The sequence below is a fragment of the Melanerpes formicivorus genome, unplaced genomic scaffold, assembly GCF_026170545.1.
Source record: "Melanerpes formicivorus ecotype bairdi unplaced genomic scaffold, bMelFor1.0.p_v2 SCAF_32, whole genome shotgun sequence".
NCBI lineage: Eukaryota > Metazoa > Chordata > Aves > Piciformes > Picidae > Melanerpes > Melanerpes formicivorus.
In genome coordinates this window covers 4,905,243-4,932,835 of record NW_027142384.1, presented here as the reverse complement: position 1 = coordinate 4,932,835, position 27,593 = coordinate 4,905,243, and the positions used below count along the sequence as shown (strand labels likewise).

Below are 27,593 nucleotides of genomic sequence, written 5' to 3'. Positions count from 1 at the left end.
TTAGGTGAGAACTTGAGCCTTGGGGCAAGTAACAGCCGGGTGAAGCCACATGGGGCTGACTGTAAGGGCAGAGCCAGCCGCTGATTCCACCAGGCTCCCACAAAAAGTGCCCATGTGCAGGTTTGCAGCATCTCTCACAGCTCTGATTGCCTGCAACTTCAGCATGCCCATGCAGTCATGAAGAAAAGATCTCCAGGCTCACCTCCAATCCTGCTCCGGCTGTTTTGCATTTGTGCAACTGGTGCTGGTGCCTGTACAGGCATGGAGCTTTTCAGGTGCAATCACTTTGGGATCAGTTCCAGCCCTTAGAGTGCCAGTTCCTCACACCAGGGACTGATTGCTCTTCATATGCATGATACACACTGGCAGCTGCACATTAATAGCAGCATCAAAACAAAGTGAACTGGAAGCAACCCTTTGGTCTACTTCGCAGATGTTGAGCAAGAAAACTATTGCAAGGCAGTTTGCACAATCTTCTCTGCTGCTGGATGCAATGAGGAATGTTGCTTGGAAAGCCTGGGGTCCTCCCAAGCTTTACAGGAGTAGAAACTTGCTGTGGGAAGGGTTGGTGTGACAGCCAAAGTACATGACTGCTCTCTGCATTTCTCCTATGCTAGACATCCCTGTTGCCTCCCCACTCCCCAACAAAATGAGCAGCTATTCTATTACTAGCTGGGAAAACTGAGAGCTTGCAATGTGTTAAGGCTTTGCTCCTGTTGTAGCAATCTCTAATCCTATCTACACTACAGTATTATAATTTAGGGAAGGACAGATTATAAGCCCTAATGAAATTCTCTGAAATTCAAGTTTCTATAGCATCTTGCACCTGAAACTGCTTCTGGTAATACCTCTCTGAAAAGTGGTTAACTCCAACAATGTAAAATTTCTTTACAGAGATTAAAAATACTAGTGAGAGACAGAATTCCCTGGCTCTGAAAAGTGTGGTCACTGCTACCTTGCTCCTCAAGCAGCTCACTGCTCATGTGGCTGCAAACAGTCCTTGCAGAGCATGATGGTGCAGGGTGCAGGTAGGAAACCCCAGGGCTTTCATAAGAAATCCTACATCTGAGTGTCAGTCTAAGCTTATTTGAAAACACATGACCATTTGTACTGATGCCAATATTGTCCTTTAGCTTTAATTTACTCCAGGTTGTGGGTAGCAGCACTGTAGGGTGAAAAGAAAGAAGAGCAATCATCTGCTTTCCCAGACTTCCTTTTCCTTCTCCATCAAGCCAGCCTGTCTCCTTCCACTGCTCCAGCACCCTCCTAGTAACTTCCCAACATCCTTCTCTGCATCTGTCCCACTCCTCCTCCAACCGACAGCCAACATACAGGTCATAAGCAAAAATTAAAGGCGATACAATTAATATAGAACTTGACCCATGCCTTACACCTGAGCACTAGGCTAGGCTGTGGGGGCAGATTAAATAGCAAACACTGCAAACATGCATTGGGCATTTCAGAACAAGGATGAGACAGCTTCTGCCACAAAGATTGCAGTCTAAACAGACAAGAAACAAGCTATTGTTCCTGCAGCTCACCAGTGTCAGGCCATGCACCCTTCCCCCCACCTCCTACTCTCAAGCTGCCATGTTTTAACAGTTCATAGCTTCTGCCCAGCTGCAACTGCTTCCAAAAGTGGGTGGTTCTGTGCAAGTTAGAGGCAAAAAACATGCTGAGATTATTCCAGAAGGGACAAGCTCATCATAGCATACTCAGAGATCAGGAAAGCTATCTGCCTCTCTAAGTTGCACCCTTGCAAGTAAATAGTAATTTAATTCAGTAAGTTTGGCATTTTCATGTTGATGTTGCAAAGATGCGTAATGAAATTACAAAACATCACAGCTGAAGTTGATGATGTGTTTTAATTTAATTTATCCACCAGCTCATGCCATGTGGGTTACAGATTCTGAATACATATATGACTTGCTCTACAATGCAGAGCAAAAATGTTTTCCATGGCAAGTGTCTGAGGGTTGTTTGCTTTTGAGCAGGAAAGTATAGTTTATGAATATTCCTCTGTTCCTGTGGGTTCCCAGTCCCCTGTTCTAGGATGAATTTTAGAACTCTAGGCCTCAATCTGACTCAGACTTTGCACAAATGGCTACTACGTTAAGAACATATCTTTCATTCTTCCCAAGAAAGTCCTATTACAAAATTACCCAAATTTAAGCATTTGCACACGCTGAACTACTTGAGACTAGTTTTGGCTAACAATCTTCCATTGCCTGCAAGTCTCAGCACTCAGAGATATAACATGACCTTCCTAAGGGCCAAGCACACGCTTGCCTGTACCACAACAGATGGGACTGGTGAGGAAGTCTCTAAATCAGCACCACCCAGTGCCAGAACACACCTTGCTTCTCAAAATAAGACCTCTCAAAATCCTTCAAAGCAGGCAAAAAGAAATTCTTCATCCTCAGCACACCTTTTCAAAACCTTCCTTATCCATGCTCTAGGTTATTGTCTATTACATCAGGAAGAGAACTTACATTGTTTACAAGAAGGATTGGAATAATTCATGCCCTAGTTTTGATATAAAACTAAGATTTTATGTGCAGCTTCATATAATTTAGTATGTTTCATGTGAGAAAATATATGTGATATTCTTAAATTGGGTTATCTAGGAAAAAGAAGAGTATTTTGAATTTGTTCTATGATAAAGAGTCATCATAAAGCTCTGCAGTGCATATACTTCATAGACTAGACACCTAATCCAGTGGGTTGCAACTTCATCCAAAGACACAAATGTATACTTCACATACAAAATATCTTTAGAGTACTCTAGCAGCACAAAAATGGCATCATTAATCTGACAAGGTGCACATGAGCTTCCTAAAGGAAGCAACCCAAAACCCCCACAGCAAATGTAACCCTTCCTTCCTCTAAGAGAACATTTCCTATCTGGAGGTCTGATTACTGTGTTCACAAATAAAGGTTCCTTGAGAAGTTACATTCTATCTTGCTGATTAATTTTTCACTACATCTTATGCCTACAAACACACATATATATACATAAAACATATCACTCTTTTGCTTTGAACACCAGTCTTCATCAGAGGCAGTGCACATTAAGATCCTCATAATTTAGTTTTTGCTCCCTATTCTTAAAGAAGTAAAGCTGTAGGAGTGCTCAAAGGAAAAAGGAAGGTCAGAGACAAGAAAAAAATATACACAAACAGAGATGGCTGGAAGCACATGGAAAGATTTGGTTTACAGTCGGTCAGGTTTTTATGCGCAGTATGTCATCCAGTATGTCATCATTTGTTCTTTCCACTAATTTTCACATCATCCATCCAGTACTAACAGGGTAGAATATAAGCTAAAAGAGCTATACTTTTGAAGCTATACTTTTGAAGCTATACTTAGTTCAGTCAGGAAGTAGCCAGTTAAAGGCTTGGAAAAGTAGTGAATATACAGTTTTAAAAACAGAGCTTGAAAAGGAAGATCTGCACTGACCAACTTCCAGGTACCAAGAGAAAAAACTTGACTGACATAAAAAAGATACATTAAAATTGTGACAATTAACTGAAAGGAAGTAGTGCAAAATCCAAAAGAAACATAGGAAGTGTGATCAGCCACACAAAATAAGAGCAGCAAAACTGACATACATCCTGCTTTGTACAAACAGATACAGCTGTGGAAAATTTCATCAGCACGGGCAGTCCAGCTGTGCATCAGCAAGCACATTGCTGAGCACCTCTTCATGAAGAACGCCCCATTCGACAACAAACCGCTGGGCGTTATCCAAAGACAACACTCTCATGCCAGCTGGGAAACAAAACAGACTGAATCCTGCAGTAGCCCTTAGCTAAAAGTAAAACATTTTCCTCATTGTCCAACTTAGTAGCTTGCACATTCCAGTCTGAAACTTGGATAATTGCAGGCTTTACTTTTTTCTCTACTCCGCACTTGCTGTGCTGGATTAAATGGTGAATAATGGTACTGACTCTAATAGATGCTCAGTAGCAAGTTTAATTATGTGATATTAACACTTTAATGATACATTATCAGATATTCAGCAGAAGAACTGAATGTTCCTTACTGCTACTCTAACATCACAACCACAGGGAATTAACAAGAGGGGTTACCTCCTGCTGACTGGCTCCACTGAAGCCACCCAGGGCTCTGGAAGTGACACAAATAGGAAAAACAACCCACACCACCACCATTTGAGAGAAACACCATGTTCAATAGCCATTATATTCATAGTCATTGATTTCCAAGTGGCCTAACCCAGATTTTAGTAATCTGCAGCAACATACACCATGAAACCTGAAAATGGGATTGCCTTACTTTCATCCTTTTAAACAGCTCCAGAATATTTCTTGTGACTTCCCAGTACAAGCAAGTAATAACTTGCAACTTCTGTGAGAGAGCTTTTGACAGATGGCAGAGGGGTAACTACTGCTTCCTTGACCTTGATCCGCTCCTCACACAACAGTCCAGGAAGGTTATGCAAGGAGAAGGCTCAAGGGGCAGCAGCATCACATATTAGGTAAATGTACAAATTTATTTAGCAAAACACTGGCATGAAAAATACCTTCCCTGGAAGGGTTGTCAAGCATTGAAACAGGTTGTCCAGGGATGTGGTTGAGTCACTATCCCTGAAAGTATTTAACGATTTTGTAGATGTGGAGTCTAGGGACATGGTTCTGCAGTAGACTTGGCAGTGTTGTGTTAATGATTGTATCTGATGATGTTAGAGGTTCTTTTCCAAGCTATCACTTCCATGATTGTGTGACAAAGTGGGCTCTCCTGTACTTCTGTCTGAGATTTCTAGGTGATGTGACACAATGTAGAAGTTAGATGTAAACAAGCTGTCATCTGGAAGTCATACTTTGTCTCAAGAACCAGCACTTCATCTCTATTAATACCAAGCAGTTGCACCTCTTTAGATGCACCTGCCATGGCAGGGAGGTTGGACTTGATTTCCAGAGGTCGCTTCCAACCCCCACCATACTGTGATACTCTGATCTCCTGATTTCTGGTAGGTTTTTCTTCAAAGCAGTCAAACCAGAGCAACTAGAGAAAGTCACTCTTGCTGCACACTGCTGGGACTGAGATGATTTAGGCCATTGGTTTCCCAGGCTGTACTTTCCCTGGCAGCAAACAAGCTTTTGCTGCCAGATGAACACATGATGTAAACATTGCTGATCCACCACAATTAGAATTTGGGGTTTTTTAAAACAGTTTCACAGTTCCTAGTTGGCTTCATTCTGAAGAGCTTCAAGCGAGTTTCACACCTTCTGTATCTTTTCTTTCACTCTCTGTCTATTTTGAGACAATAAAAGCAGGAAATATCTTGTTACATACATGCTCCATGTTTTGTGCAAGAGATTCTCAGGCTCTAATAATATTAAGTGAAAAAAAAGCAGTATTTTTCAATGGGAATATAGAAGTTTGCCAAAATCTCTTCAGCTGATCATGAGATGTCTGCTGCACTTCAGACAAGTGAATTAATTAGTTAGGTTTAAAAATCTGAATCAAAGATTTTTTTTCTCACAATAGTTCCCACCTGAACTGAAAGAACAAATTGCTCAACTGCCTTCCAGCTCAACTGCCTTTTAAGGACCAAGCTCCTGTGACAAACTGTCTCCCACGGTGCACTGTAGTCACCCCATGTAACTGTGGCAGTGCAAAATGGAATATTCAAAGAGCAGAGTATTGCTCACTGAAATAAAGAAAATTGGAGAATCCTGCTGGGTTTACTGTCACATTTTTAGCATTCTTTTTCATTTTTGGCAAGAACAAAACAACCATTGTGCAGGGCAGGAACAGAAAAACTTAGTCTGATATTTGGTGGCGCAGATGCTGGTTCCCAAACACAGGCAGGCATATATGGTAGCTCCCCCCTCAGCAGTGGGTGACACTTCTTTGACTACTGCCAAATTCTGTGGACATCTGACAATTTGACATCTCTATCCTGCCGTTATCTGGGGTTAAAACGGACAATGAATGTAGGGACTCAGTACACAAGCCCTTAATGTAAACAAAGGAGAACTCTGGTTTGTCAAAACTATCTAGACCCTTTGCTCCCAGCCTGGTTCAAGGTCAGACACTCTATAGAGTGCCCATTCTCAGTTTACCCTTTGGAGAAATTTTGGTTCAAAGTTTTTGAAGTTCAAATCCAGCCCATTCAGGTTTGTGCTGAACTACAGTACAAGGAACTCAAACTCAGAAACTGTGGTTTCCAGTTCCCAAAACTGATGTGTCATGGCATCTGTTCAGTTTAAACTGAAAAATATTAGGTACAGAAGCCATACACACCCTAAGGAGTCTTTCATTACTACACTGAAACCTGTTTTCACTGCATCTGTGTTTACCATGTCAAAACACACCAGTTCCTCCTGATCATATTCATGCATTATTGTTTTTCAAGGAAGCAGAACTTATTAGTTCTCTGGGAACTGTATAAATTCTTGAGGAATATTTTTGTTTTGCTGCACCTGCTCCTGAGTTTTACCATTTCATACACAGTCATTAAATTCTTGCTGTGCACAGGGCATCATACAGCATTAGCTGCCTGCTGTTTACTCAAGCACTCGTGATAAAAACCACAGTCACTCTATGCCAAAATATGTTAGACTCTGGTTAAAAGAGCATAAAATTTTAAAAAACACATTGCCAGCAACAAGTTAAAAGTTCACTAGCTTAATGTCACTGGCTGAAGTTTTGATCAAGTTATGCCTGTAACAGCCAAGACTGAAAACAAGGCAGACTTCTTGCATTATTAACTGGAGCATTTTGGTTAGCTCCTGGTTACAGGACATTCCCATTCACACACACACACAAAGTTGACAAAAAGCCAGAGGAAGCCAAAACAGTGCAACACCTTGCAGAGAATCTAGACAGAAAGCTTCAGGTTGTCTTTGACCTCTTCTATGACGCTGCAACTGCATTTCTTAGGTTCAAAATACAGTTCCTGTTTAAACAGAAAACTGAGGAGAAAAATGTCCAGACAACATCGTTAGTAAATACTTCTATGTGTAGTGTACTGGGAGTCCTATTCTGGCTATGGGGTACAAAATCAGGTCTTTAGAATTCTAAACAGTGGGTAAAAGACTAAGCAATGCCAGTTTGCAAGTGTTTAATAGGAAAAACAATACACAGTGGGAAGTTAACCAAGCCATCCTCCCTAGTGTAAGTGAAATCACTTGTTTCATCAGACCCAGTACGTGACTGTACCTCCACTACAAATGCCACTGTGAAGTTGTCTGAACCTCATCAGTGCCTGGAAGCACGGACAGCAACTGTGCCTCTGTGCAGACGACAGCTTCACTGAAACTGACTTGCAAAGACTGAAACTGACTTGTTGCAAAGTCTGGACATCAGTCAAGCCTGTGCTCTGCTCCAAAACCGACACAGAGCTGAGACACACAGGCAATACGCGTGGGAAGTCATTTTCCATAGGAAAAGTATGTGCCTGTTTTGCAGCCCATCTGAGTCTGCTGCCGCCAGGGAGCCTGGATCATGGCAGCAGCATCCAGCAGCTGCCCATACCACTAAGAAGGGGCCGGGGGAACAGCTCAGGGCACCCCGTCCGCTGCTCCCTCCCACCAGCGCACAGCCACCATCCCGCCAAAAGCCACTCACTCCTCCGCCGGCAGCGCCCTGCTCCGAAGGAGGGGAATGAGATTTATGGATATGAAAAAGATAGGAACGGGGTGATGCAAGGATGCGCCTTCGAAGAGCCTGCGAGGCCCACGGGGGTTGATGGATGGGTGGGTGGGTGCATGGATGGAAAGATAGAGGAACAGGGAGGTGGATTGTTGGGGAGTTTGATAGATAGATAGATAGATAGATAGATAGATAGATAGATAGATAGATAGATAGATAGATAGATAGATAGATAGATGTAGATCGGTGAGTGGGTAGGTGGGCAGAGGGACCCTCCCTTACCTGCTGCGGTACCCCTCTCCCGGCTCCACCGCCGCGCTCCAACCGCCGCCCGCCCGCCGCTGAGGGGTGGATTTATAGCCCTCGCCCCGCCCGCCGGGCGGCGCTGCCCTCTGCCTCCGCCACCGCCTCCCCGATGGGAGGACGGGGCGGGCCGCCACCCGTTCCGGGACTCCGTCCGTATCAGCCCGCGTCCCACGGTTCCCCCCGTCGTCCGCAGTCATTGGCGGCGGCTACAGCCTGGATGGCCGGTCTGCCCAGGGTTCCGAAACGTAAACGCGGAAGCCCGGCGAACGCCCTCGAGCCCCGGTCCTCCCTTCCTCCTGGTCGCGCAGCCCAGCCGGAGGGAGGCTCGCAGATCTGAGATCCCGTTCCCAGACAAACTTTGGGAATAGTGAACGGCTGAGACCTGCCGCCCTGCTTCCCGAAACGTTACCATTCCGGGAAGAGGTTTCACACAGTTTGGTGAGGAGAGGCGAGTTTTGTGCAAGGGATTTGTCCAAGGACTGAAAGAGTAGAAGTCGTAGTAAGGTCTGGTCACAGGAATGTAATGGTTGAGTCTTGGCATAGGCCACCAAAATCATGCAGGCATATGTACTACTGCGTAAATATAAGTCTCTTTACCAGATAGTGAAGTGCAAAATCATATGCTCATACATTAACATAACCACTAGGGAGAAGATGTAATTGCAGTAGAAAGGAAAAAATGCCTCCACAGATTTCTGATCAAGTTCAGAAGGTGCAGCGGGTGCTGCAAGTGCTGTGTGAGTTTCCCAGCGAGTAGCTCTTTGGCAAGAAGCGCAGCTAATCGTTTATTCCAAAATGAGGCCCTAGCCTACTGAGTAAAGAACGTCTCTATATACACAGCTCTGTGTGCAGCCACCCGCTAAGGGGAGGGTTAAGCTGTGACAACCTCAGCTACTTCTTCCGTGCCTTCTCTGTAAAACACACTTAACCCCATGTGTATGATTTCACTTAACAACCTCATTTTTATGGCAGGTTATTGTGACCCAAACTGATGAAATCCACAGATTATTATCATCCTCCCTCATGCAGAGGCCTGAAGAGGAAACGAGGAATTCCTAAACATTTGAAACTCTGTTAAACTCTCTGCCTCTGTTTTCTTGGCTATATAATAAGCTTATTAATTCTAGTCCATAAAAGCTTGCTGCTGTTCAAATGCCTATTAGCTTCTGTCCTCCTAACCCAGCTTCTGCACCTGAGTCAGAAAGTGCTGCTTTCAGAGAAAGAACCCTGGAAGATTGGTTCCTTTTTCATCACAAAATGTCCAGAGACCATATCATGCAGCAATAACTCTGAAAGATTTCTATGTGTAGAATAAAGGAAATTTCTTATCATATTTTCTTACCCTTGATTAGTTAATGTCTGCAAGAATGAAAAGTATTTCTAAAACAACAAAGAGAAGTATTTGTTATTTTAAGACACGGTGCAGCTCTGTGTGTGTTTTTTGGGGGGTGGGGGGGAGGGGTGGGGAGAGGGACTGAGGGAGGTATTTTCATCATAAATGGTCTAATCTTTTTCCTACTTATTTTTAACTGTTAGGCCAGGAAACCAATTAAACTATCATAAATAATTTAATTTGTAACTGAGCCTGTTTTGAAGTAACATTCAAATTTACCTCATCAAATCATGGGCTTGCTCTGTTTGTTATGGAAGATCTGTCTCACTCAGTGGCTCCTAAAGTTATGGAACAAGTGCAAATGCTAGAACAAAAAGATGGGCTTGACTAATTTTCCAAGGGATGAAGCATTTCTGCATTTGATCATGAAACAAAATCCTAGCTCAGAAACATTCAGTCCTTCAGAAAACAAGTCTGGGTCAGTGTCTGAACTGTGTGGTTTGGCCTATCCTCAAGCAGTTTTTCAGTCTGCTGTACTTGGCTGCTTCTTGGGGAAGGGGCCTAAACCTCCAGAGATTCAAGTGGAATGAACTGTTCCCTTTGCACTAAATGCAGACTTTTTGCAGTTAAAACAAGTTCTGAGTTTGGAACAAACTCCAGTTCTCCAGAACTGGAAAGAAGTGCTTTCTTTTGCTTTGGCCTTTTAGTTTATTTGTTATTTAAATCACATGTAGTGTTGGACTCAGAAATGTTGGAGACATCAGGCAGAAGCCCCCAAGAGTCAGCAGATGCTAGCCCATGTGAACAGGAGAACCTGGAAATGTGTGCTTCCAAAATGAGCCTCTACTAGCTCTAGCACTCTACCCAGCTGTTTTGCTAGTTATGACAGAGAATAATATGGTGATTTACAGAGTCCTTTTCAGGGTGACTGGTGGATTGCAAAAGAGAGTGAAGTCATTCAAAAAAATCCAAGTTAGGAAGCATTTTCACTATGTGAAGATGTAATTTCTGAAGCTTGTACTCAGAGAGCCAAATCCTGCCATGTGCCAGAAAGGATCACAGCTTAAAGCTTGGGAAACATCATTTCCCTCTGCTTGAAAAAGTCTCAGAAAAAAAGGTAGGGAAAACAGGAATTTCAAGGTGGCACTGCTGACAATGCAGCAGCCACTGCCTCAGTGAGTTTTCAACCTGTGCTAGGCTGCACAACTGCTCACACCACATTCCCATAGCGGCTGAGTGGCTCATGTACCAGTATCTGTACGTGCAGAGACGTGTGTACTTTAGGAACTGCTATGCTAGGGAGACAAGCTGCCACCCACACGGGCCCACTGAAAACCTGACGAGTACTTCTACTGTAAATATTATTTCACTTAATAAACCAGTCTTGTGCAGCTGGCATGCACTTGTTCTTTTCGGAAGAATATCTCTATAAGGGGTGTCAGCCAAGCCATAGGTGTCCATTCCTGTACTAGTGAATGGGCTGTTCAAACTAACCTGAAAGCACAACCTCTCTCCAGTGCTGTCTGTGGCTTTCACTTGAGAACACAGCATAGGTCTCCAAGATTTTTAAGAGTAAAGTAAACAAGTGCTTGATTTACTGGTTTTTGTTTTTTTTTTTTTCACTAAAATGGATTACTGTAGGTTTACATGCACACAAAAACACATTTACACAAAGGAGGGAAATGGCATACTTCCATGCTGGAAATCATATGTGTTGGGCAGAAATCTGCCTATGTGTTCCCATACCTGGCAGTAACAGTGTTTCAGCATTTAAATAGCACTTTAAAGCCATTAACTAATCAATACTTGCAAAGCTCCAGGGGAAAGAGGTGGTGCAAATTAAGAACCACCAGATTAGAGATCTCATCCAAAATCCACCAAAGGGTAGCAATTCTATCTATTTTGATGCTATGGAAACAAGCTTTTAATTATGAGATTTAATTCTTCTTTCCTTTGACATAATGTATCTTGCCATGCCAGCGCTAACCCAGGAAATTTCAGTGGTTGTGCTGCAGGAGCAGAGAAGGAAAAAGAGTTGAATAAAGTGAAAAATAAAACCTTGTGCATTTCTTTATAAAGGTCCTTGCACACTGTTTACATTCAAGCAGTGGTAATATTATTAGTCACTGTAAAAGTAACTGGGCGTTCCCTTGTTCTCACTAACAATACAGCAGGGATAATTTTGGATTAGACTACATGTTTTATGAAAAATATACTTGATGTTTGCTGGTTCATGTCAAAAGAATTCCCTGTGTGACCTATTAAGCATCACACCCCATCCACTGGGAATTTTATTCTACTACAGGCTTTTGTTATTGCCTTTGGATCCCTTGATGATGCTGACATGTAGCCATACAGATTGGTCCTTCCAAAAATTATCCGATGCGCATTTGAACCAAGGGTCCTGACCTCAATTAAAAATATAAATAAATATCACCAGAGATTGCAGATTCACATGGCCTTGTCAGAGATTTCCCTGATATTATTCATATCCCCACATAAGTACTTACTTCCAGTTTGGAAAATGTTTTTGGCAGGTTTATCTGGTTCAGCAAAAGCACAGATATAGGGTGAGTCATTTAGTTCGTCTTGCAATATGAGCTTCCTGCCATTTGCAAAGGAAGTGGACTTTTCAAATGTATCTGAGAAGATCAGGGTTTATCCCTAAGTTCATTTGATGAATGGAGAGGGTGGTTTGATTTTTTGTTTGTTTGGCATTTTTTGTTTGGTTTATTTGGTTGGTTGGAGGTTTGGGTGTGGGATTTTTGTGGGGGGAGGAGTTGCTTTGAACATGTATGTCCCATCAGAAGTTTTTTTGCTGTTGTGTGTTACCAAAGGCAACAGTTTTTCAGGAAGTTCTGTTAATTGGAGTGGACTCTATGAGCTAAATTCACACCAGGACTCCATCTACAAGTGACAGGGCTGCCTGACTCGCATTCACCACTCAGGCTGTGGACAACTAAGTGCCTAAGAAGTGGGTTTCTGACAAGTCAACATGATGAGTGGTAAATATTAAAGCTAGCCAAGAGAAAAAGCTAAGAGAGACAAGGTCTAAAATAGGTTTGATGTTTATTTCCACATAAGGTTTTCAACTGTGAGTTCTCTCCAAGAGACGAATACCAATGGTCATTGAGTGCATTCTCTAGCAGCGCCTTACAGTTCATGACCCACACATAGTTCAGGCATCTGAGGGACTTGTTTTCAGATACCTTACTTTTTCAGCTGCATTTGAGCACAGCTATTCTGCTTACCAGGAGAGAGTCTTACCCGCAATCTGCTGGGTGGTATACCCATTGCACAATATTTTGCTTGCAGTTTCTCCTATTGGAATGTTTTGTAAAAATAACAAAAATTCACCAAGCCATACAAGAAGAAGTAAGAATTTGGCTCTGCAGCTCACAGATGACTTTGCAAAGCCAGGGAGATAGTTTTGTATCCCAGCTACAGTCAAAAGAGGAATTGGGACTTGCTGCACACTTCCATCCCTCCTCCAAACAGAAAAGGCTCAAGTTGTGATATCTAGATTAAAACCTGTCTCTCACACCAGAAGTTCACAGGGAGAGTTTCCACTTTAAAAAGCTGTCTTATGTGTAAAGATGAAGCCATCAAGGTCTCTCTGAAACGCAATGGAAGAGATCCTAGCTGGAGTTTCAGTTAGGATCTAGAGAAAGTCCTCCTCTCAGGGTGGCAGTGGTTTCACACACAGCGTGATAAAGAAAAGTGCTTCCTGATTTGATTTCAGCCCAACAGGGGTTTTAAAGGTCTCAGTGTACCTGCATTTTTGAATAAAGAGATTCAGGTGAATTCAACTTGCACATTCACCACACTCAAAGTGTAATGCACTGCTGCTAATTATCTGTCCTGATGAAATCTCAATTTCATAGAATCATACAAACATTAAGGTTGGAAAAGACCTTTAAGATCATAGAGTCCAACTCACATTATTTTTCTGTGTTGTGCTTCTTTGTTAACTGCTTGTTACTAGGCAGAAACAGCATTACAGCACTGTGCACTATGATCTGTGAAGATCCCTGAACTTTCTGATGGCCCCAGCAGGACGTGCACAGTAACTAGACTCTCGCCGACTCTCATGTTTGCCCAGCGTTCTAAACAGAAAGCTATTTGTGGCTGCTGGGAGATCACAAAATTGATTTAAGGGTACCTGATAGCCTTCTGCATGAGTTTATTTAGTTCTGCGGGGGGAATATTATACTCTTCTAGCCTGTCCATCTGCAAACACACATGTACACACCTGTATGTGCAGTCATATAGACATTGTTTCTTTAGGGATCTGCACTAAATACAGATAAACCCTGAAAGTTCCCTATACAGATGGAGCTTTACTGAGCTGGAGTTGGATATAATTTTTTTTTTTTTAATTCATATTGATTCTTTTCATGGTCAGCTAGAAGCAGCCAAGGAAGTAGAGAGGCCTGTTTTAACTGTGAACTAAAAGCAATGTCATAAACTTACGCATCAGTCGGAGGCAGGAGAAATGAAAAGCTGTAAAAGATTGGAAATGAGGGGAGATTTTCCTCAGCTTTCACAGAGGTAGATAGCCTTCTCCATTCCATTTCCAACAAGAAATTGCAGTTATCAGAAAGGGTTTGCTCTTGCAGCTAGTTAGGAAGCACTGCCTTTGGCATTTACAGCTACCCTTTCACATTTCTTCTTCTTGAACTTTTTTTTCTTTTTGAAAATGACTTGAAAGAAGACAACCTACACAGGTCATTAATTCAATTTCTAAAGCATTCTGAGTTTAACAGAGCCCAAGTGATGGTTACAGATGGTCATTTACAATTTCTTGCATCTGTAATCCTCCCTCATTCTGCCTAGCTAACACCTTGGGGTGCCAGGACTCCCCATGCCCACTCAGATAGTGGGGAGAATCTGGCCATCAATTGCAATAGCTCTCCTCTGTTCCCAATGCAATGCTAGGTTTAAAGAATTACTTTTAAATTGTGTCTTTTCATACAAGCTGCTTTCACATACTAGAAAATGGGGATTCTGTGTACTCAAGCATCATAAAGATAACGCTGCTCACATCCACCCTGAAGGCAGAGCATTAGGGATGTTCATACACAATTCACTGGGGAGCTACCCATGTTGAATTCCATAGTTATTCTCTGCCTAACTCTCCAGCCTATCCAGGTCTTGCTGGATGACAGCACAGCCTTCTGGTGTGTCAGCCACTCATCCCAACTTTATATCATCAGCAGATTTGCTGGGGGTACACTCTATCCCTTCATCCAGGTTATTGATGAATATATTGAACAGGACTGAAGCCAGTACTGACCCCTGGTGAACACCACTTGATACAGACCTCCAACTATACTGTGCTACTGATGGCAACCCTCTGAACTCTATCTTTCAGCCAGTTTTCAATCTGCCCCACTGTCAATTCATCGAACTCACAGTTTCTAAGCTTGTCTGTGACGATGCTATGGGAGATGGTGTAGAAAGCCTTGGGAAGTCAAGTTAGACGATGTCCAGTGCCCTCCTTTCATCTCTCCATCCAGTCACGCCCTTATAGAAAGCTATCAGATTAGTCAAACATGGCTTCCCCTTGGTCAGCTCATGCTGACTACTTCTGATAACCGTTATTTCCTCCACAATTTTGATATGATGCCCAGAGTCAGCTCTTTCCAGGGATGGAGGTGAGGCTGACTGGCCTGTAGTTTCCTTTTTGAAGACTGGAGTAACATTGGTTTTCCCCCAGTCCTCAGGCACCTTGCCTCTTTTATAGGACAGTTCAAAAATGATGGGGAGTGGCCCAGAAAAGACTTCTGCCAGCTCCCTCAGCACTCATAGGTGCATCCCATCAGGACTCATGGACTTGTGGATATCCAGTTTATTTAACTGCTCTTTAACTTGGTCTTCCTCAACCAAGGGAAAGTCTGCCTTCCTCCAGACTTTCTCTGGTACTTCCAGGGACTGTGGGCCAGCCTTAGCAGTAAAGCAAAGATGACAGCCAATAACTCCACGTTCTCTGTATCCTCTGTCACCAGGTTGGCCACCTCATTCAGCAGCAGGCTCACATTTTACCTTTTGTTCCTTTTCCTACTAACATACTTGAAGAGGCCCTTGTTATTTTTTGCATCTTTAGTCAGATTTAATTACAATTAGGCCTTATATTCTTTATAGCATCCCTACATACTCTGGCAAGGTTCCTGTGTTGCCCCCAAGTGGTGAGTCCCTTTTCCCACATAGTGTGATCACAGGACTTGGAAGACACCATGACATCTCCTGATTTGATGTGAGTCACAACAGGCAATATGCCTGCAACTCCTGCACTGACCAGGGCAGAAGGCACAAAGTGCAGCTTGATGTCTTTGAATCTCTGTGGTCATTATTTGGCTGAATAAAACTGAAGTACAAATGTTCCACTCTTTCTCTTCAGTCTCCATTTCTAGTTATATTCTTAAAGAAGTCCCTTGACTAGCTAGAAATTACATAGAATTACATAGAATAAACCAGGTTGGAAGAGACCTTCAAGATCATCGCGTCCAACCCATCAACCAATCCAACCCACCTAAACAACTAACCCATGGCACCAAGCACCCCAGCAAGTCTCCTCCTGAAAACCTCCAATGATGGCGACTCCACCACCTCCTTGGGCAGCCCATTCCAATGGGCAATCACTCTTTCTGTATAGAACTTCTTCCTAACATCCAACCTAAACCTCACCTGGCGCAGCCTGAGACTGTGTCCTCTTGTTCTGGTACTGGCTTCTGGAAAGTACTTCACCCCTGTCATCTATTTCTCCCACTCAGTCTGAGATGCTCATATACATACAAGGCACAAGTACAGGTGTGTGAACCAGAATCCTTCCCATTCCATTTTTCAGAGCCTCTCTGAAGGAACACCAACTCATATCTGAGATGAACTTTTGAACCCACCAAGGCTGAGATAGGTTGAATTCAAGCAAAACAGGCTGGTGAGTGCCTTTAGGTTTGAGGATCAGCTATGCAAGTACAAGTTAGAACTCTGTCCTCACTTATGTCTGATAAGGAAGCACTGGTAAAAGACCTGATTGTTGTCTAATCTTCCTAACATCGTAATGTCATGTGCCCTCTATTTGAAAATGCACTTTAAAGTATATATCCTTTTGCCCTGAGCTCACATTTACATAGCAGTTAACACAGCCAAGCAATTAAAGAAAAGAAAGTCTGGTTCTGCAGGACCTTCAACGATGTGTATCACTTGTGAACAGTTAGAAGGCTACAGCCATTTTCTAAAGGTTTTTTGTTTGTTTGTTATAAATGCTGCCCTTGCAGCTTAGAACCACAGTCAAAGAATCACAAAGTGATTTTGTTGGTTGGCACTGTGTGCTAAGAGTTGGACACACCAACAGATCTAGGACTGTCTGAGACCATGTTCATGGTCTTGGGCTCCTGGGCATTAAATACAAACACCTATGAAACAAATATCACAGGTTTCTCCCCTGTCTTGTCTTCACGCAGAGAAGAGGGAAGTTGGCTCACTTCATGCAGATTTTAAAGAGCATGCCACAGAGGAGATAAAAGCTGGCCAGCAGTTTTTAATTGTTGTCTGGTTAAGAAGCCACTTTAGGCATCATTTGACAATGACTGGGTGTGTAGCCTTAAGACAAAGTAATAAAGGGAATAAAGACAGGATGAGAGCAATAGGTAATCTCTTGCAGCAAAACTGGACATGCTCTTTTTGCCAGCCATTTCAAAACAGTTGCTCAGAATCAAACTGCCAGCTCTAAATCAGCAATTCATTCATTTAATAGCTTTAAAAGCTGTTCCCTATTAAACAAGACACGGCAAATCTGTTTCAGATTAGTAAATCAAATGAGTCATAAAAAAAATCCTACTTTGTTGGTTTGTACAAGCTGCATCTCAAACAGATGCTGTATCCATACTGCTAAATATGTAAAGGGCCAAAGCCCAGTCCCTGGCCCTGACACTAAGTGGTGTGGCCTGGCTCAGGCTTCGTGTCTTAGGACCAGTGCTCTGAAGCAGAGTGACCCCACACACATTGTATGGCACTTGGCCCTGGCTCTGTGCTACAAGCAATGTCCCTGTGGTCCTTAGACAAGATCATTAAGAGGTTTTATGTGTATTTGCATTCAAAGGCTCTGAAATAATCTTTGGGTGGTGTTGCAACCAGCAAGAGTAATGTTTTTATGACACAAATCTAAAGGGATGCATTGCATGCCCCAGGGTATGCCTGGAGCCATATGAGCATGCAGGAGTGAGTATTCAGAGCCTGATGAGACAGCCTTGGGGGACTGTGTAGTCTGTTGTGTGGTCTTGTCCATGCTGCCTAGTGACAGCACCTGGGAAGAGGCCAGAGCAGAGCCAGGAAGCAAAATAGTAGTTGTGTATGTGTACAGTCAAGGGGCTGGATGTTGAGCTTACTCCATGCTCTGTTTTAGCCTGCACTTACCTAGGGGAACTGAGCAGGCTCCTCTGTAGATTTTGTCATCATATGCATCCAGCTAGAGTTGGACCCTGAACAGAGGATAGTCTCTGCAACATCTCAAGCCCTGAGTGCTCCTCAGAAACGTCTCGCTAATGAAGAATTGTAGCAGGTGAAGCACCACCTCTGCCAGCAGCCTCTGGGTAGATGGAAAACACTGGAAAAAACAGCAGCATTTCAGCTTCTATCTGCCTGAAATTCAGTGACAAAAAGAAGATAGTAGCCTTATTTCTCACAGGAGCTGGAAGTTTTGATGTGTTGATCAGCTTTCACCTAACTCAAGAGCAACTCTGAAAGATTTTTATAAGAAATACACAAATACTCTATAAAGAAAGCTATTGTATTGTTATCAGAAAGAAAACATGAAAGGAAAATGAAATTCTCAAAGTACGACAAAATGGAGAGCAGCTGCAGTCCAAATCATACCTCCAAGAAAGCTCTTTCTCAGCAAAAATAAAGAGGAACTTTACTGCAGGAAACCTCCAGCTAGTGAAACCAGCAGAGATGAGTGATTGTTAGGTTGATATCTGTCATCTCCAAAATTGCATGTCAACTAGTGGCTGTTCCTGTCAATTGGAGAAGGGCTGCTGATGCAAAGAGTGGCTATGTAAATGAAGAGAGTGTGGTGAATATGATATACGTTGTCTCAAATAACATTTTTTACGCCATTGCTCACAGAAAAGTGTGGTAAGAGTGTGGCTTGTTAAAAGGCTGCACTGCTAGAGTTAAAGTGTGTAATAATCAATGGGTTAACATCCAGCTGAAGGCCAGTAACAAGTGGAATGTGACAGTGGTCTGGTATTGTTCAATGTTTTTATCAATGATTTGGGTGGTGAGACCAGGGGTGTGCATCCTGCAGCAAATTCAAGATGATACTCATTGAAGAAAAGTGATTAATGTGAAAAAATTTGTTACAGGAGGACTGTGGGAAACATACGAACTGTGCCAATAACTAGAATAATGCCATGCATCAGCACAGACTGGGAACTGAATGTCTGAGAGGAGGAAAGGGAATCTGGGGCTTGTAGTTGATGCCAGAATGAGTAAGATGCAATAATCAGCTCCCGTTACAAGAGCTACAAATTTTACATCAGGTTACATGAGGAGAAGTATGCCCAACAAATCCAGGGAAATTATTGCCTCCTTTACTCATCCCTGATGAAACTGGCTTTACACCTACCAGGATGTCAATAATCTTAAAAAGATCAGGAAAGAGCTATAAAGATAGTTAGGGGGCACAGAGTGCCTTGAAAGAGAAGGTAAAGAAGTTGGGCTAGTTTAGCCTTGGTCAGAGGAGACTCAGGGGTAGTCTAATTAGCAGCCTACACCTATCTGAAAGAAAACTGGATACACAATGAAGCCAAATCCTTTCCAGTAGTGAAAGAGACTATAACGGGGCAACAGCTACAAGTTGTATCTTGATGGGAGTGAGATTAGATGGAAGTTTAAGACACTAATATAAAACTAAGAAAACAAAAATCAGCTCTGCTCAGTGAAAGTCACAGGTCCACAGGAAAGCTAACATAGTATCATAGTATCATAGATCACAGCAACGTTGTGATTGCCACAGTAAAACAGTGAACAATGAAATGTTCTGGTCTGAAATGCTACAGTGCAGCATGTCCCCTGGAGAAGGAGGCTTTGAGTTTTAACTTCCCAAGGAGGTTAAAGAGGCATAAGGTCTTAGTATAATGTTTTGAATTAGCAGTGAATGGAGTTACCTCGTGCTCAAAGGGTAGATGGTGCTTTTTCTAAAAACAGAATCAAATGGGTATCTTGCAAGATCAACCAGAGTACTGAGAGAGAGGAATTATCTAGGTTTAGACATATCTGTGGAAAATGTCATGATTTTTTTTCCTACAGGAAACCAGCACATATGACATTTAATGTCATTGCTAGACTGAACAAAACTAGACTCTACCAAAAATATCTAGAGAATGATTTTCAGGCAATTTTGGAAGAACTGTGATTGTTGCTGAGTCTTAATGTACAGGAAAAGTATCTAATAAAGCAAACATTTGAGGTTTAATGTGAACAAGTTAACCTCACTTAAAACCTCTAAACACCATATTTTGTTTTGAACAAATATTTGATCAACACTGGAAGAGTTACAACTAAGGGTGGGCTCTAGATCAGAAAACATTAAGGTTGTTGGTAGGGGCTGGCTGCACAGCTCATTTCCAGATACAGTCACCATGGGAAAGGAAATAGCTCAGACTGGAGAGCACAAGTTGGAGCAGGAAGGAATTTAGGTGAATATTCTGAAGACAAGGACATCACAACCATTGAAGACTGTCTTGGGCTGTCCTGGGAGGCATCCAGTGAACAGGCATAGCAAAAATTCCTAAGGCTTGATGCTTTTGCCAAAAGTAGAGGTTAAGCAGAGTAAGAAGGAAGAACCAAAACACTGTTATGAGTAGCTGGGAAAAAATGCATCTTCAGTGCCTACTTGTGTTTATTAGTAAGGATGCAAAAGTCCTTCTAGTTTCTATCCTAAGACAGGCTTGATAGAAAACATATTAGTCAGATATATAATTTGTCTTTACACCATAGTATTCTACATGGCTTCTAGTGAACAGCAGTGATCACAGCTCTGTAGGCATGAGCTCCCAGAGTTTGTAGTGAAATACATGTGCACACATGCAGCTGCTCATCTTTGGTGATGGATACATCTGAGCTATTGGACCAGAGATTTGAGAAGAATGATTAATATCAGCTTCACCCTGGGAGAACAGTATGCACATGCTGAAACAAAACATTTTGAGCTCTGAGGTCTTGTATCTGAGAAGACTGTGCAACACTTTGCGTACCTTCAGATCTGAAAGACCCTGAGCAAGCTGATAAGGGATGACTTGAAGGAGCTTTGTTACTGAATGTAAGGTTTCCCGTTTAGCATGTTTTCCCTGATGGAATGCATTTATGGTGTCGTTTGTCCCACATATCATATCTTATTTTCATCTCAGAAGCAGATTTTTTTACAATTATTAAAATTTAAAAGACAAAAAAGATCTGTTGCAGTTTATATGGTAAATTTTCAAACATGGTATCTCAAGCCACATTTGAACAGAGCTTCAGAGTCTTCTTGTTAGAAACTTAAATAAGTCCTGAGAATAATCCCTAGGTCAAAATTGAAGCCTTGATCATAGTTATGCTGTGAAAAGCATAAAACTGTCTGCAGTAGTATTTGAAACTGATTTATAGTAAATTGAGGAACATGCTTTAAAGAACATTATTATGTCACATGGACAAAATCAAAACCCTCTAACTGGATTCTTTGTCTACAGAACCATTGGCACATCTGATTCTTCCTACTAGGTTATCACTGTCATTAGTTCCAAGACACAAAAGCCCACAGGAGCCAAATTCAATTTTATGTCCTATCTGTGACATTAGGTGCAGGCTGGAAGAAGGGAAATATCTTGCCCCTCTGGGTAGCTGTGGAGCTACTTTACAGCAGTTTATTTTCAGTGATGAAAGGAGTCTTTCTAGGTCCTTTTTGTGTGCCACTGTTAGGAAGAAAAAGACAGACAAACAAGCTTGAGCTGCCTGAGACCCATTATCTATTGATCTTTCATCAAGTCAGTCTCTTCAGTTTAATTCCAGACTTGGTAAGGTGAATGCTCCAGATGCAAACATGAAAGCCAGACCTCAGCCCCTCCATGTGTGGATGGGGTGATTTTCCAGGAAGGGTCCTAAGGACTCCTGGGCTACCTGCAAAAGGCCAACACAGTTCTGTTCTACCACCTCTTCATAAGCTTGAGCAAGAGCTTGTGTAATGAGCAGCTTGTGTGCTAACCACTCAGGTGTTGGAGAAATTTGGTGGATTCTACCTGCAAAAGTCAGGTAGGCAGTCTAATGGTGAAGTTAAATCCTTCAGAGCTTATTCTGGATGAGTCAATCCACAGCCCAGCCTTGAACTCTTCTTCGTGCAAATTTGATGGAGCAACATATCAGAATAGTTTGTCTAGGACATGTGCTAGGTAAAATGGATCCTCACCTACATCCAAGTCGCTTCAAAGGAGTGTCTGACTGTTGGGGATCAGCTACTGTCAGTGTTGCAGGGTAACTTGTACTCTCTACCTGGATGATCACAAAGAGCCAGCATCACACTAAAAGTCCAAGGGAGAAAAACCCAAACAACATGGCTCATGATAACCGCTGGTACCAAAAGTGTCCTGGGTCCAACAACTGCCAGCGCTTCTTCGATGTTCATCTAAACAGAACTTTCTTCACCAAAAGGGGAAGTGTTCTTTTTTACAGCTGCTACAGCGTACTGAAGTAGACATTTTTAGAGCCACATCATCTGCATGCCCACTGCCAACATCCAGCAGCTATGTACTCAAGAGTTTTCCTGGCAAAGTATCAAACCTCCCTGAAGTAATCTTAAGGGGCCTCAGTTAGTATGTTCCCTGGTACAGGAGAAACACTGAGCCAGGGCATGGGGTTGTGATACTGCCTCTGCAGATCTGGTAAATATTTAAGGTTAGGATTAGCAAATATTTTAAAACATCTCTTTTTGATAAACATTCACGCATGCTTTGACAGCCAAAGTCCTTCCCACCTCTGAATAACAATAATGATTCATTGTTGTCAGTGATGTGTGTTTCTCTTTAAATACTTAAATCAGTTCCTTAATATAGGATGTTTGCTTAGAAAAGTGGAGATGGAATGACATATCTATCCTCTCCTGAATTATTGACCAAAGATATGAGATGCTTACACTTAGAAGGAAAATTTGAACACCTTATCAGGTACTTTGCTCAATCCTTTTAAAGGGTGAGGAGAGGATTTGGTAGCTGATATAAAAGTCAACTTTGTGTTCTTCAGACTGTCTCTGACTTCAAGGATAAACACAAGGGATAGCTTCTGGCTTTGAGAAAGTTTAGCTGCATTACAGATGGTTTTAAGTCTAGGAAACTCTGCTGAGGAAGCTGGTAGCCCAGATGACAAGATCAAGATAGGCTTAATATCACTGTATAATCTAGATGCAAACTGAGTAACACTGGAAGTTGAACATATCTCTTTTCTGTTCATTGCTTTGCACTGGTGTAAGTATTTGTAGAAGAAAAAGGGCATAAACACTGGAGGCATTGGCATCTTGGAAAACATGGGATGTAACCCTCCAAGAGATTAGAAGAAGTTTTGGGCCAGCTCCTTATAGAAAGAGGAGTAGAGAAGTTTGGGCAAATTGTTGTATTTGTCATCACTTAAAAAGCACAAAACTTTAAAGAAAAACAAAAAGTACATGGAACATTGCACTAATGCATAAAAAAAAAAAGTCAAAAAGTCAAGCCCCTAACTAGATGAAAACACTACTGAAAGTACTGACTTACTGTATACATTTGAAAAAACAGGCTACTAGCCTTAAGGTTTTGAGTATGTATCAAGGTTATTGCCAGGAAACCAGAGCTGGAAAGAAATTCACAGCATTTTCCAAATGTTACTTCCCTCCCCCACCCCCCACTTACAGTGAGAAGGCTGCCAAGAAGCTTCTGATGGAAAGAACAGAACTTGTATTTTTGTATCAAATTATAGAAAACTAGTGTTGAAGAAAAGACAAAATGGGAATCTGCCTGCCTCTTTGGAAAGAGATCAAGTAAATGTAGCCACCCCTTCTCCAGATGTTTAAACCAATAGAGTTTGAGAGTTCTCTAGGCAATGACTTCTGAGATACATTACTTTAAGAACTCATTTTCTGGTTTTTTTCATCCTGTTAGTCCTGTCTTATCATATACTGAGGGCACTTGGAGAACAAATTTTTCTTCTAATATGTAACACTTTTGTTAATCGTTCCCTGTCCAGGAAGGCTGGAAATTCTGGGGCTTTCCTTCTCTGTGTGATGCTGTGGCATTTCTACTGTTGGTCATGCCCTTTTAGTATTTTCAAAAGCCAAACAAACTTTATTTTGAAAACATTTCCCTATTAATCTTCTTTCTTAAACTGCTTGACCAGTTCATAGTTCTTCACACCAAGTGTCTCTGTTCTCTTTACACATTTTTTATTGTGCAGTATCCAAAGCTGGCACTGAGATCTGGAATTCAGGGACTCTATAGATTTGTTATGTAAAGGAGGCTAAATGAACTGCAGAGATTACCTCCTGTATTTGACTTAACAGTAGTATCACAGTATCACTAAGGTTGGAAGAGACCTCAAAGATCATCAAGTCCAACCTGTCACCACAGACCTCATGACTAGTCCTGCTAATATGTCCCAAGGTGGCATTTGCTTTGCTGCCCAAGTATCATGCTTTTTCATTTTCCCTTTCTATGCTCTTGCTGCCTTGAAAGCTTCTCTCCTTTTGCTATGATTTCTAATTTCTGTGGTTTAACAAATTCATTAATTTGTGGCATTTCTGTTTAGTGAGATCATTTTGTGTTGAACTTATCTGCATCAGTTGGTGTCAGTTGCTTATGAAATTGGAATCTGTTTTACAGTGTTATAAATCACAACTTGTAAAGGGCTTTATGCTATCCCTACTGAGCAGCAATTATTTACATCCTACTTTGAGTCATAGCCCTGAATCTTGTGATTACTTTATAGTAGTTTTGTGTAGACCATATATCCTTTCCTTCCTTATAAGAATGTTACAGTGGAGTCTTACACAAAGTTTTGTTGCAAATGCAATAAATTACGTCAGCTGCTTACCTGACATCAGCTGGGTGAGTGTGGTGGAATGACCTTGGCTGGCTACCAGGTGCCCATCAAGCTGATGTTTCACTTCCTCTTAGGACAGGGGGAGAAAAATGAGATAAAAAGCTTGTGGCCTGAGACAAGAACAGGGAGATCACTTGCCAAGTACTGTCAAGTGCAAAACAAACTCAGCTTGGGGAAGATAAGTTTATTATCAATTAGTGACAGAGTAGGGCAGTGAGAAATAAAAGCAAAACTAATACCACCATCTTCCCATTCTCCTTTCTTCCGAGGCTCAACTTCACTCCTGAATCCTCTACCTCATGCAGCACAAGGGAATAGAATAGAATAGAATAGAATAGAATAGAATAGAATAGAATAGAATAGAATAGAATAGAATAGAATAGAATAGAATAGAATAGACCAGACCAGGTTGGAAGAGACCTTCAAGATCATTGCGTCGAACCTATCAACCAACACCACCTAATCAACTAAACCATGCAACCAAGCACCCTATCAAGTCTTCTCCTGAACACCTTCAATGATTGTGATCATTACATGTTGTCTCTGCTCCTCCTTCCTCCATATGCTTTTCTCATGCTCCAGTGTGCGGTTATAGCCATGGGACACAGTCCTTCGTGAGCTGCTCAGCATGAGTTTCCCCATGGGCCACAGCTTCTACAACAAACCTGATCCAGTGTGGGCTCTTCACAAGCTGCAGCTTCCTTCAGGACACATCTACCTGCTCCAGTGCAGGATATTCCATGGGATGTGGGTGGATATCTGCTGCACCATGGACCTCCATGGGCTACAGGGGGACAGCTTGTCTCACCATGGTCTACATTATGGGCTGCAGGGGAATCTCTGCTCCTGCTCCTGCCCCTGGAGTGCCTGGAGCACTCCCTCCTTCTTCACCACCCTTGGTGTCTGTAGAGTTGTTTCTCTCACCCAGACTGACTCCTCTTTCCCAGCTACTGTTGTGCAACAGTTTTTTCACCTTCTTAAAATATGTTAGCGCAGAGGAGTTACCACCCTTACTGACTGGCTCAGCCTTGGCCAGCGGTGAGTCCAGCTTGGAGCCAGCTGGAACTGTCTGTGTCTGAGATGAGAGAAACTTCTGGCAATTTCTCACAAAAGCTGCCCCTGTAGCCACCCCCATAATGCCCCTTGCTTCCAAAACCTTGACACATGAACCCTGTACAATAAGTTACTATGTCAAAGAAGAAACTAAATTCCCTTAACGTGCTTTACTCTTGACAAAACTGTGCTGACTATTACTTAGCACCCTAGTATCTTCCAAGTCTTCACAGGCCATTTCATAATTTTTTTTCAGTAGCTTTCCACATTCTGCTGAATTCCCTGGATTTGATCTTCTCCTTGGTTTCTGCCTCTTTAAAGGCAGATCTTACACTCACCCTCCATTAAGTCCCCAGGGTTCACCTTGCTGCAGTCAACTTTTAAAGATTCCCTCTTTTAAGGATTTTTCTAGCAAAAGCAAGTGAGCAAGAACACACTTGGTGGCACACTTGCTGGTTCCAGTTGCACACCTCTGTGTTCCTCTTTCTTACTAAGATTTGACTGGAGTTTACAAATTGTCTCATTCTCCAATCTACATAATGCTTATTGCACATTTGAATTCTGCACAAGAAGCCAGAGTTCTTGGCATACTCTTGATAGACTTTTGATAACACAGCTCCCACTTTAACAATCTGCCATTTGTCATAACCATGAAGTTAGCATCAAAAGGACTCTGTCAAATGTTTAATGCCAGGCACAATCTGAGCAATCAGGGCTGCTAGAATGATGAGACCACAGCATATGAGGTAGGAAGAAGCCAGAGAAAATTGTGCAGTTGTTGTCTAGGTCCTGTATAGATTCATAGAATCAATAGGGTTGGAAGAAACCTCAAAGATCATCAAGTCCAACCTGTCACCACAGACCTCATGACTACTAGACCATGGCAACAAATGCCACATCCAATCCCCTCTTGAACACCTCCAGGGATGGTGACTCCACCACCTCCCTGGGCAGCCCATTCCAACGGCTAACAACTCTCTTTGGGAAGAAATTTCTCCTCACCTCCAGCCTAAACTTCCCCTGGCGCAGCTTGAGACTGTGTCCTCTTGTTCTGGTGCTGGTTGCCTGCCTACATTTCAGGGAGTTGTAGACAGCAATAAGGTCTCCCCTGAGCCTCCTCTTCTCCAGGCTAAACAATCCCAGCTCCCTCAGCCTCTCCTCACAGGGCTGTGCTCGAGGCCTCTCCCCAGCCTCGTTGCCCTTCTCTGAACACATTCAAGATTCTCAATGTCCTTCTTAAACTGTGGGGCCTAGAACTGGACATGGTACTCAAGGTGTGGCCTAACTAGTGCTGAGTACAGGGACACAATGACTTCCCTGCTCCTGCTGTCCACACTCTTCTTGATGCAGGCCAGGATGCCATTGGCCTTTTTGACCACCTGGGCACACCACTGACTCATGTTCAGCTGGCTGTCAATCAGTACCCCCAGGTCCCTTTCTTGTGTTTGTTTGTTTGGTTGTTGTTTGTTGGTGGGGGTTTGTGTGTGTGGTTGGTTGTTTTTCCTTTAAGAGTGGAGGATTTTCCTTTGGTAATAGAAATCAGAAATCTAATGAGTGTGACTATTTCACTTGGTAAAACAAAAACTTCAAATCACAACTCTCTTTTGTTTTACTCCCCATACATATGTTTAGTTCAACAAATTCAAAATAACTTAGAATAGTTCTGTGTTGTAGCAGCCCTTTTGTTTAGAATCAACTTTTGTTAATTTGCAGCAATATATTTCTTCCTATTGCACCATTGCTTTACAGAGCAGAATAAAACTACACTGCAGTCTGGATTCATCTCCTATCCTTCTTCACACCTGTTTGCCTTAGAAAAGTTTTATAAAGACCATATAAAAAAATTCCATTTCTAGACATGTCTTTTAATTAGTTGGGATTTTTGTTTGGGAGGGATAAGGATATTTGATACATATTGCTCTCTCAATCTGGAAAAAAAATCATCATATATTCTCCAAATGACATAATAAAAAAAATGGGGAAACATTCAGGGTCTTTTGAGTATGGTCCCATTTGGTTTTCAGGTTCTTTTGGATGTCATGTCCCTCCTGCCACCCCCTTGCCAGGACAAGGAGGTCTCTGCTGTGCATTGAAGTTGTTTAGACATTGCGTAAGTTATGTCAGAGGTGTTTGCAAAGTGTGTGCCCATCAGCCTGAACTATTGTATGCTCTGGGGCAA

General features: G+C 42.3%; 1 protein-coding gene across 2 annotated transcripts in view; it reads right to left on the bottom strand.

Annotated features, from left to right (window-relative positions):
• NDRG1 (N-myc downstream regulated 1) overlaps positions 1-27,593 on the bottom strand; it is a 71,809-nt gene that overhangs the window by 31,280 nt on the left and 12,936 nt on the right. Inside the window, exon 1 of one of the 2 annotated variants that reach the window (XM_068155497.1) lies at positions 7,903-7,989. The exons of the other annotated variant lie outside the window; for it this stretch is intronic. The gene's annotated coding sequence lies outside the window, so the exon portion shown is untranslated. Of the gene's footprint in view, positions 1-7,902; positions 7,990-27,593 lie in introns of those variants that run through there. 2 annotated transcript variants of the gene reach the window in all.